Source organism: Oryzias melastigma, linkage group LG5 (assembly GCF_002922805.2).
Source record: "Oryzias melastigma strain HK-1 linkage group LG5, ASM292280v2, whole genome shotgun sequence".
In the NCBI taxonomy this organism is placed as follows: domain Eukaryota; kingdom Metazoa; phylum Chordata; class Actinopteri; order Beloniformes; family Adrianichthyidae; genus Oryzias; species Oryzias melastigma.
The window spans coordinates 301,417-313,977 of record NC_050516.1 but is presented as its reverse complement, the minus strand read 5'-3'; positions in this window follow the sequence as shown (position 1 = coordinate 313,977).

Here is a 12,561-nt window from a genome sequence, read left to right as displayed (position 1 = left end):
AGAAGAAAGTGAAGGAAGACCTGAGAAACATCTGCTTCACTCTGACATGCAGGAGGAGGATCAGCTCTGCAGTCAGTCATCTTTCTCTCTGACAGCTTATTAACTTTCCATTGTAAGTTAAAAATTACCCAAAGCCCCCAAATAAAGCAGCTTCATTCAAATCTAAAATCTATGATGAAGACACTTGTTACAAATAAGTTCAAATCAATACAAAAAGACAATTGCCAATGAGCATTATTGTTTTTTTTTAATGCAAATCAAGTGTCACGATAGTTTTCTTTATACAAAAAAGGTTTATTGTTGCTATTACATAAATGTGAAGTAATTACTTCTGCATTAATGTAGGATTCGGTGTGTTAACACCAGGGGCCTGATTTACAAAGTCCCAAAATGTGCGTAAAGCAGATGGAAATGTACGCACGTAAACTTTATTCTCAGAAAGAATCTACAGGAGAAGATGCTTCAAGTTGAAACACCTACAAAATAAAACAGTTTTATGGGGAAAACAGGACATGACTCACAGAAACGGGCGTTGCAACTCATGTTTAATGTTATTTATTACTGTGCCATACGGCAGAATGGGAATGAATATGTATTTCACATGGTTGAAATACTTTAATATTATCTATAAAATCATTTGCTTGGAAGTGCGCTGATCGCTCCGCGCTCCGTTCCCCTGAGCGCTTTGCCTGTCCTGCGCTCTCACTACAAGCGCCATCCCCTGGACACCACAGTGCTGAAGGACGCCACATAAAGAAAATCAAATCTCCAGACAATGATGATACAAGAGAATAATATCAAATGCGCAATGTTTCTTGTTGTGTTCCTCTCTGTTTCGGGAATTCTAAAAGTGTTTCCCCAAATTGTGACAAATAATTACAATAAACACCTGATCCAGTTGTGAAACTCTAAATGTTTTCAAATTTAAGCAGAGCTTCAATTTCAGCTTCAGCTAAACTGCTTATTGGTGTTTGTTTCTAATTAAGTTTCATGAATGCAGGAGTGGAAAGTGGGGAGTGCATGGGGATATCCTGTGCGTATTTACGCACAGCTGACCGCAGGTTGGTTCTCCTAACCCCTGCGAAAAAGCACGGGTCGTGCCATTTTATTTTTTGAATCTGAAAGACATCTAACTTAGGCACCTTTTTGGATTAGCTTCGCTGAAATCCTATTTATAATGTCACAAGCTCCGAGTCTCAGAGGAAAGTGATGTCAGAGATGGAGGAACATCTCAACCTCACCAAAAACAAACGGTATGTCCGCTAAATAGAGAGTGAAGCATGAAGCCATTGTGTTCCAGCAGTGTGTATCTTGCATGATGCCACCCTCTGCTGCCAAAAAGCATCACTCACATACATCCCTCACTGCTGGAGCCTATCCCAACCGTTGGGCAAAGCTGGCCCCAGAACAGGCACACACTCACATTCACATCGAGGGACACTTAGAACACTCATTTATGAAGCACATTTCAAGAGAAGTGCTTAGAGAAAACTTACAGATACATGGAGAGAACACACAAAACCCACATTCTACCGCTACACCATCATTCAGACACTATTTGTGGTTGATATTCCCAAAACAGAAAAACTTGTGGAGAACTGAAACTTAAACTGAAAGGAACAAACAAGCAAGATTACAAATACACTTAAAAAAAATCTAACTCATTTACCACAATGGACAATAAAAGCAAAATAAAATGATTAAAAATATGTTCAGAGAGCTGTGAATTTCTTTATTTATTCATATGATATGGTGTAAAAAAATATTTTATGAGTAGAATTATGCAGATATACAAATAACCACAAGAGGGTGACAAACCAAAACGATCAACTGTCTATGATAAAAAAACCTTTAGACATTAAAGTATGTGAATGAATAATGTATACTTTAATAAATTGAAGATTAAACTGGTATTCATAGACACTCATTTGATTAAATACTGTAATAGAATTGTTGAAAACCAAACAGTTCTGTTTTCATTAAGCCAAGCAAATCATTTTTTTCTCTTATTGTCTGTCACTAAGAAAAAGTTTTTGGTTGTGTTTTATTTGTACTCCACTTTTATTTTTGAGAGATGGTGTGACATTTTTCTACGGTCACTTCTGACAAACAGCAGAATTCACAATGGCATCCATAACGGGGAGTTTATCAAGTCCTGCTGCAACAAAATCTCAGGAAGGCCTCCCTTTTTACTTTTTTTTCCAGATTTTCCATCAGTTAAAAATTATATTTCATAAATGTAAATTTATGACTCGGATTCCCTTTCAGATAGACTATAAGGGAAGAATGAATGGATGGATTTGTAGTTTTACAGAATAGAAAAAAAAATGTTCTGGTTTATAATCCAGATTTTCAACATTGCATCTAGAGAGAAGCTTATTGAAGTCTGAAACAACTGCAATGAAAAAATACCCTCAAAATGTTGTTGTTCTCTAAATTTTAGGGTATTTTAAAAACTGAAAGGTGTGGAATGAGCTTTAAAAAATCTTAAGTGAATTTACTTTTTCTTTTTTTAATAGAACACACCAATTATGTCATGGAAATAGGGGAAAAATACCATCTCTTAGTAAAATATTTTGTTGATTTTTTTTAGGTTTTGACTTCAATGAAAGCAGAATTTATGTAAGTGACAAAAATTGCTTGCTTATGAGATCTTATAAGAGCTCAGTGGCTTTGTGGTAGAGTGTCTGCCCTGGGAGTGGAAGGCCGTGAGTTTAAGTTCCCAACGGAATCAGACTGTAAAAATGGGATGTCCCTGCTTGACGCTCAGCTTTAAGGACCCACTCCAATGAAAATTCTGTTTTTAACATGTTCTTGTGACATTTTTCTTGTGATAGAAGATGTTTGAAGAAAATTAAGCTTACAATTTCATTTCTGAGTATTTGTTTATTTAAATTGTTGTAAATCAAGAGCAGAAAAAAAGCACAGCTGTGACAGGTGCTATAAGCTCCCTGTTCCGCTGTATTTCGATGTATCCACTTGAATCCACTTAGAAACCAGGTCCTTAAAACAGCAGTTTTTTATTTTTTTTTATTTTTTTAGCTACATACAGCATAATCATAATAAAAAGAACACTGGGAATGCCATTACAATAGATCAAAAGATTATTTGAATAAGTCCTTGGTTCAAATAACCTGCTTTTACAATTATACAGAAGAAAAAAAACTTTACTAAAGCACAAAACTATGTATTCATATGCACAAACATTTTACAAACACTTCTTTATCATTTAATTTCAACAACAAAAGAGCCACCACATGCCACTGTGTTGTTATTTTAGGTTGACATTTTAAAAAAACTTTTTGATTCTCCCTATAAATGTAATAATCATAATTAAAGGACCATTGGGAACCTTTTTAAAATAGATTAAAAGACGGAGTGGGACTTCATTCATAAATCTCTCCCTTTTACAGTGACATCTTTGACCACTAGGGGGAGCCATATCCCTGTTTGCCCGTGAATTTCCTTCTTCAGCTTGAGGGGAAGCTCAGAAGGAACTTCAGGACTGAGCTGCACCTTGCAGGCAGCTGCTGGTATTTCAGAGCAGGAAAACAAAGATGTTTAAAAAAAAAGTACACTTCCTTTATTTTCCTCTGGAAGTTGGAAGCTTTGACTTTAGTTAGATGGTTTCACTGCTTCACCAAACAGGTATTAATATGATATTTCTGCCTGTTTTCTGAATGACAGGAAGAGGTTATCTCAGAGGAAGTGGAAGTAGGAGCGTCCCTCTGCCGTGCTCATACACACCCTCCCTCCATGGCCTTCCATTTGCCTGCCCATCCTGTAGCTGGGACCTTTGTGAGCCAGGAACACCCCCGTTTCGCTGGTCCGTGGCTGCCTGCTAGTATTTTGGTAATCGTCATCCTCTCTGACCTGCTGGCCCGATCCTGGCGCCAGGAGTCTCCACGCCTCCCCACCACCCCCTCTGACCGCCCACCCCCAACCCCACGGATAATTCAGACCAGCTGTTGCAAGGTGCCGTGCCTACTCCCACCCACTGCAGACTCACACTTGCCTCCTCTGCAGGCCTGAAAGTCAAGCTCAGGGAGGAAAAGAGCCAGGCTGTGGGATTTTTTTTGGCCCCTCAGCCTTTGCGTTGGGTCTCACTGGTGCATAAAATAAATCCAAGTCAATCACAATCCTGGGTTCTGCTCTGCAACAAATCAGAGCCATGTCTGGATTTGATGTTGTCCCACATATTCTTCTGAGAATAGTCCTCTGGCCGGCTTTCAAATACTGATATTTGCTCTTTTGTTTTCTCACCAGAGACGCTGACCTGATTTTTTTTCTCCTTCCTCCAAACTTTTTTCAGTCCTAATGATTTGGAGTGTGTGCCACAGCGAAGGGAGAGTCCTCACAGAATTGAGTTTTGGAGCAAAATGCCACAACAGAGCGTCTCTTCATGGGAGTCACATGAAGAGCATGTGCGTCCTCAATGATCAAGTGATACTGCAAGGATATTGAGCCTTATTGCCAAGGAATGTATGACAAGAAGATAGAAGGGAGGGGGCTCAGATTGTTATAATTCTTTCATTTGGATTTTCAGTCCATTCCTGTGCATGTTCTTTTGCACAGGCGTGTGTTTTTAACATTCAGGGGCTCTGTGTAAAGTTAGGTGCCTCTCAGTCTATGGTCTAACCACAGTGGGACTCTGGGCTGAGATGGAGGGGAACCCCAAGCTTTTGATCCTCTCCTCAATCCCAGGCTCTGCTGAGTAACAGCCCATGAGTGAGCTGCATGCATGTGTGTGTGACAGAGGTTTGGGTCTTTTTATTTTTTTCTTTTTCCAGCGGCGCTGGTGGTGGTGCGGTTGCCTCGTAGAGCGGTGGTGGACGGTTGTCAGAAACAGAGGCCCAATAGAGCTGGACAGGGAGGGGGGGTGAGGTTACAAAGAGCTGTTCTGGTGGAACTATGGAGGAAAACAGTTCATGCTGCATTGGGATTTCCTGTCTTTGCCCAGGCCACCCCCTTACCCTCACCCCCACCTCTTTAGCCTGTCTATCCGCTCTGTTCTTGACCCCCTTTTGCTGTGGAACAGGTGAGACGGGACTGAAATAGAGCAAAAGAAGGCTTGGACAGTGGTCCAGCTTAGAGGGAATCCCTGTTAGAGACTTCATGGTTTGCTATCAGCTTTCATTTCCTCCCTTGATGTATGCATCCGTGCACTTAGTAGTGTGTGAGCTGATTTTAACAATTCAATTTGTATTGTAATTTGTGGTTGGCGATACAATTCATAGTTGATATTGGTTCATTTTTAAAAACCTAAAATTGATCTTCAGCCAAAAAATGTAACCAGTGTGACTCAGAGATAAATATCTGGTGTTGAACAGGTGAAATTTTCCAGATTTCTTGTATTTGTTTTAAGATAATACATTGTAAAGTAAATACATGTACAAACAACTAAACAAGAATGAATCTCAAATTAATTTATCAGTTTTTGCTGTCATCATGTCTGCTGCGATGGCCCTTAGTTATTATAGTAAGATAAACCACCATGCCTAAATCCAAATGGTTTTTCCAAGAATGTTTATCAATTTATTTCATTTTGAAACAATTTTCTAAAGCAGTAGTGTCAGAATCCAGGCCTCGAGGACCAGTGTCCAACATGTTTTCCAACCAACCTGCCATTGAAGCTCCTCATTGGCTAAAACACCCGATCCAGGTAATCAATCAGCAGCAGATAAAGCAGGATTTCTGGAAAACCAAAGGCCGGTCTTGGAGGCCTGGAGTTTGACACCTCTGTTCTACTGAAGTAGGTCGATTAATAACTCACCTCAGACAGACTGATCTGGTTGGATCGTAGGAATATAAATCAATTCATCGATTGATCTTTATACCTCTAGCTGAGGGGCATTAGGAGACGCTGCTGCTTGTGCTCACTGTGGCAAAGACAGGTGCGTCTCCATTTGGCAGCTCCCAGACGTGTTGCACTGGTGCCAAAAAGGAGGTGGATGAAGGATGTGGGGGTATAAAAGTCCTTCCAGGGCTTTGATGTAGAAGTGTCAGCAGCAGAGCTGGGGGGCATGTGTCACTCATTAGCAGCGTGGTGAGAGTGTGTCAGCCAGCTTCGTTTTTTTAAGAGCCGAGCGGAGATGATGCTGTGAAAATGGCGGCTCACAGGGTGCTCCTGCTAATAAATCCTGAGGGTGGTGTCGAGGTCTGGTGGGAAGTTGGAGAGCTAAAAATAAACCGTGAAGGAGAGAACACTGCAAGCTTGCTTTAATAAGGGCCTCTGTGTGCGGGGCATTGTTTCTGCCGCTCTTTGCGCTGCACACATTCATGCTAAACTGATAGCACAGGAAGTGGAGGAGACGATCTGAGTGAAAAAGCTCCACTGCCAGCATTCGCTGTCCTGGGAGAGGAGGGAAATGGAAACCAGATGTCTGGGATCCAGCGTGAATATGTCAAAGCTCTAAGACTATGTTAGTTCCTCTGCTTCCCATTGGCGGACAGAAACTTTTCTGCGCTGTCATCAGTAATGTCTGTAATACTCTCTCCCAGCGGACGTCTCATGCAGCCTTGGCTGCAGCTAAGAGCTGCAGACTCTGGGAAAGAAGCTTCTCCGGTCCAGAAGATGGTCATTTTCAGTATTCCTTGGGTTTCAGACCTCAACACATTCCTCAAATTTCAGGTTAACTTCCCATATCCCTGGGCTCAGCCGGGTGGCAAATCTCTCAGCACTCCTTTGTGGATAGATTGCTTTCTCTTGCTTGAGAAAATAACAAGCTCCAGAGTAATGACTTAACAAGCATCGAGATAATGGCTTCAACATGTGCAGCACTGTGTGCATGTGTCTCTGTGCATGCGTGCTGTTTCGAATGCAAAAAAATGCTTTACTTGCTGGCTTGTGAGCGCCTATTGTTCGACTGTACAGAATCGATCTCTGTTTGGTTGTTTGAAAACTGGTTGGCTCTGGAGACTCGGAGCTGTTTGGGAGCAGGAAGCCCTTGCCGTGTCACCGTGACGGCTCGGCCCGTGGGGTGCTGGATCGGGTGTTTTCCATCAGAAGCAGCTGTTGCTTAGGCCTCCCACACAGGCGACAGCTTTCCAGCCTGCGTGTTCACCTAGATGTGTTTGTGTCCGAGGATGTGGAGGATGGAGGATTGATTCATAACAACATGGCAGCTGCTGCATGTGTGTGTGTCTTTAAAAGTGTCATTTAGCATTTTGACCAATGCTTTTACACAAACACATCAAAAGCACAAAAGGAAGCTACAGCAGAGCTACAATAGGTCTTTACATCGATTCAATTCAATTTTATTTATTTTGCCCAATATTACTATATGGTTGTCTCAACGGGCTTCACACCAGTAATTGTCCAAAAACATAAATCCCTCACAAATTCGTAAAAAATAGCTGATTGCTAAACTAAGCTAAACAGATTAAACTAAACTGGGCATCCCTTCCCTTACACCCTCCTTTTCGTTAAAGAAAAACTCCTAAAGAAATCGATTCTAGGGGGAAAAAAGAAGAAACCTCAGAGAAGTCCACATGAAGGAAGTATCCTCTCCCAGGACGGAGAGGCAATGTACCAGGACTGTTAAGAAGAATCAGCGTATCTAACTCTACAACTACATGTTTGAACAGTGTAGCAGATGGGCTCCATCCAGTTGGAGCTGGGGGACAGCTGGGGGACAGCTGGGGACGCGAGATGAGCCAGAGGCGAGGTCCACGGCCAAGGAAAAGCGCAAAGACAATCCTTTATCCAGATGGATCTGGGGAACAGCTGGGGGCACTAGTCGAGCCGGAGGCAAGGTCCACAGCCAAGGACCACCTGGAATCTGGAATCTCTATCACTTCCCCGGAGGAGAGTGGGAGAGAGGGACAACACATGAAAAGCACTGCACCAAACTTTAGAAACAAACATTAAAATTCATCTCTGATTTAGGCAGGACTGTTGGCGCAGAAGTAAGCCTCCACTGCTATCCCATCAGCCCTTTGTCTGCACTCCCTCTTGCTAGCTTACAGTCCCTTACAACCCCAACACAACATTATCGATGCAACAAAAATGGTGAGAAATATCAGAGCTGTCCAGTCGCATAGGTTGCCAGCTTAAACGAGGAAAATGAAGACAAATGTGGATGTATTTGTCTGCAAGAGGATCCATGGACTCAAGCAGAGATTGTAGCCCACCTATCATGTTTTCTGTTATAAATACGCTCTTTTTTTAATCCACTTTTTTTCTGTCTGCTCCTGATTCCCAATGATTTGAATAAAAAATACTCAGAAATGCAAGTTTTAAGAATATTATCTATAAACACCCTCCATTATGAGAAAAAGGCCACATGTTAAAAACTTACACACACACAATAAAATGTTTTTTAGTAGTGGGTCTTTAAGCCAAACTATACAAGGGTGTTCATGGGAAGTGGCACACCTAAGGTCTCCGTCATAGTTACCGATCCCCTTCCTGTCAGTGACATGTTCATGTGCAGCACGTTCATCCTCTGCATGATCCAACTTGCCTAAAAAAATCTGTTGCTTTTTCACACAGAGCTTTCGAAGTTTCAGCAAATCAAAGCCTAGAAAAAAATGAGCAAGTGTTGTTTCCCAGCACTCTGACTGATGCTGTTTACACACGGTTACACTGTGACATGTTCTGACAGGTGCGCACCAATCGGCATTATCTATTTCATAACTCTATTCCAAACCCTCAGGCTGCAGTTCAACGTCATATTGCACCTTGCCTGGGAAAATATGCTCAGGTGAAAAACAGGTGCGCTGGTGTCAGGTGTTAGGACTGTTAAAAGCTCCTAATGTGTTTCAACTTAGCTTTTAACAGATTCTACCTGACTCAGTGAGTTTCAGAACCAAGTAAACACAAGTAAATTTATGGAACTCTTCATTAATTTATTTAACTTAATTCTGACGTGTCAAGTGTGCTCTGATTAGTCTAAAATAATCTCTAATTTAGCCTGATCTCTGGAGCATCACCAGGGTATAAACTTTGACCTCTTTGCTATAGTCACATGACCACAGCTAAAGTTTGGAGAGACTAGGAAAGAAGATAATAGACATGAGCACAATAGTCCCATCAAAGAGAAAAACACTCAGCAATTTGGCTGTATTTAGCAAACCTGAGAAATTGCAACACATTTTTCAGTTTTTTTTTTTTTCGCTTATGCAAAGTTTGGTCAGTGCAAAAGTCCTAGTCACCCCTTTTGTGCTTCAGAGGCTGTTTTTTTATCTTGTTGTCAAAATCAATTGCTGTCCAAGATTCTCAAAAGTGCTTTTCGTGTCCGGATCTTTACTACTTTCAAAGATATTTTCTCTTTTTTTTCTTTATATTTTTGTTGCTGTCGTCTTCCTGTTTAGCCGCTGACCCATGAATGACTAAAGCACGAAAAGGATCACGAAAACATCTGGCATCTTGAAAGCGACGTGTAGGAAACAAGAGCTGAAACTTTTACACAGTCCTGTCATTAGCAGAGACATGAAATGCTTGCATGTCCTCAAATGGAAATTGTTTAAAGAAGAGTTTGATCTCATTTAAGCAACATGAGCGATTGCCAGTGCTGCTAAAAAGCCTCTCAGCTGTTGCAGAGGAGGCAGGGACTGTGTTAAATAAACCAGTTCTGGTTTCAGCAGAGTTACATTTAATTTCAGAGTCACCCGGGGCAAGATTTGAACTGAGACCTTTAAAAAAGAAAGTCAATCTGAGTTTGCAAATTACTGTTAATCAGAGGTGATGACTAGAAACGGCGAGGTGCTTGATTGAGGTTTGCAGAATAAGCCAGAATGCAACCAAAATGGAAATGATTTACACTTTGAAGATCATGTAAGAAGTCATCTTTAATTTCCAGTCAAGTCTGTTTTAGTTTTGTCCACACAATCACTCATCATCTGCCTCAATGTCACATAAGAATTTGGGAGTGATGGTAGTCTAAAAAAGCTGGGTCAGGCTACTCTCTGAGAAGCTCTCGTTTCCTGCTCCAGGCTAAAGTTTGGGTTTATTTTCCTCCTGCATCCCCTCTCCAATCCCACCAGTGTGAGGCAATGCCCAGGACCATCAGGAAAAGCAGAGAACTCCGGCGCCATCCATCTTTGTGACCCCCCCTCCCTCAAATTTCCCCCCTCTTTTCTCTATGCTCTCACTGGCATGGAGTCCAGACTGCAACACATGTCTCTGATCAAGTCCAGCCTGCGTCATCAGTTAGTAAACTCCAGGCTCCAGGAAAACCAACAGAGAACACATTCATAGCCGGCGACCCTGTGACTGAGTGTGTGATTCATTACTCTTTAATATGCACCCTTACCCCCATCCTCAACCCACCCCAACCACTTCTCCCATGCAGCCTTGGGGCAACTCCACAGCCTGATCAAATCCATCATTAGGCATATTTGCGGTGTTACTGTCGTTGGCATTATTTTGCCGATGCTGTGGTTTTTTTCTCATTGTTTCTGTCTTGCAGCTTAGCAGAAAAGTTTTCACTCTGCAGTCTCAACTTCGTGTCAGTGCTTTAGTGTTGGAGCGTGAGACAACTCCCTGATGTGCGTACTAAAGGAAGAGTGTTAACCCAGATCACTGGAGTGAGGTGATAGACACAGAGAGGTGCTAATCTTGGTGGAGGAGGCAGGGGGAGTAACGGATCAGGTTAGAGGTGTTCAAGGAGTAAACCTCTTGAAACGAAGAAATATGTTGACTTTCAAGCATAAAGCTTGAGGAGAATTGTCTCCCTTCACCCATCAGACACTTTTCTACACACAGATAGTTTAGTTCGGGTTCTACAACACATCTAGATGCTTCATTGGACTTATCCAGTGGTGATAATCAACTAGGGGCTAAAGAAACCCTTAAATGGAAGTCACAAGTCCAGTCAATGTTTTCATGAGTCAACGTGAGCTGTATTAAGAGTCTGTCAAAAAAGGGGCATACCTACCATTAAGCAATAGTGATCGATCTCCCAAAATGTTGGAGGTCCCTCACCGAACACTTAAAAAGAGTGTCTAAGACAATTTTCACACTTATTATTTTCTAACTCTGTCATAAAAATAGAAAATCATGGACTTAAGACATGCTCATGTGAAGGTATACAAATCAGCCCCATCTGGTGTATTCAAGAGCACACTATACGGTGTCATGAACGTGCATTCCGCCAATGATGTTCACACTGGACCAGCACCAGACACAGTCTTTTGTTTTTTTTTTACCGTTTACCAGCTCATGTCCGCCACCTACAGTTGCAAGCAAGAGGCTCAGTGCGAAATGTTAAAGCGGTTCTAATAGTGCAAATCTTGCTTTTTCTTACATGAATCTTGCTTTTTCGATATATGAAAGACTTAACCCTTGTGCTATCTTATGGACCCAAATGACCCAAGCCTTAAGTTGACGAATGTGGATTAAGGTGGACAGGATTTCATGTTTGCCACGAACACCAGTGAAAATCAAAAATAATTTAAAAAAAAAAAGAAGTTCAGCGTCTTGTGGGGTCCAGATGACCCCACTCTCAACGTCAACATACGAAAACACAAGGGTTAATATTTGCGGCCAAACAGAAAAAGCAATTTCTCTTTTGTGATCAAGTTTACAACAGTTGTTTTAGAAAGGACACTACCCATACTACCAAATCTGAGTCCCTCATTGGTCAAAGTTTACTGTTTTCATGATTTAGCAGTGGTTGAACTTCCAGTGTGCGATCAATGTTGTGTATGTGCCCTCAACCAGATTTAAAAACGTGCTTAGTGACGGGGGAACGCAAGAGTTCTGGACGAAGCACGAAATTTGTGTGTCCACAAAGTCTTTTCATTGAAAGAGGAATGCAAGTATATGTGACCAGTGTGTATGTATTTGTAGAAACTATTCCTTCAACAGCATGGCGGGCAAGTTTGTTGCTGATCCAGCAAGCAGAGACTCTCCAAAGGGATTTGAAAAAGTGGTAAGATGAACTGTCGTTATCCTAGCAGCTGTGAAAATGATCATTATCTTGTTGATGCAATAAAAGAAAAGAAATCCATCCATCCATGGTTTGACCCAATGTAACGAGTAAAGAGACATAAAAGGAGAGGAAAGGCAAAGGTAGGGGCAGAAAATTATAATTTAGGGATTTTTTTTTCTTTGACACTCTTAGACTTACTGTCTTGTTCAAGTATTTTTGTTTCTCATGCCTTCTTTGGTAAAACATGAAAAATTAAAGAAAATATTAGATCCTAAAATCTTATAAATCTTATAAATAAAATCCATTGAAGTCCCCCTGTGACAATTTATTTTATATATAAAGAAAAACATTATCAGTAGTGTTTTAATTATGATTATGAAGTTTTTAAACCAAAATACCACAGCCTAAATGTCTTTAAAAGTCATTTTACATGTTGATGTGAAGCCTCTGTTTCCAAAATCTCCTCTGAGGGGGCGTGGCTTTTGGATCTGAGCTGAGTAGCCCCACTCCTGATTGCCCCCCCGTCTGTGTCTTGCTAGCATAAATCTTCATCACTTCTACATAAAAGCTTCAAGCAGTATCGGTAATAACCAGTCGTATCGTTTTGAGCCGGATGTCAGCTCAGACGAAGTGAAGAGCTTCGTGGACCGCGCTTACTACAAAAGACTGCAGTCAAATGAGCCGC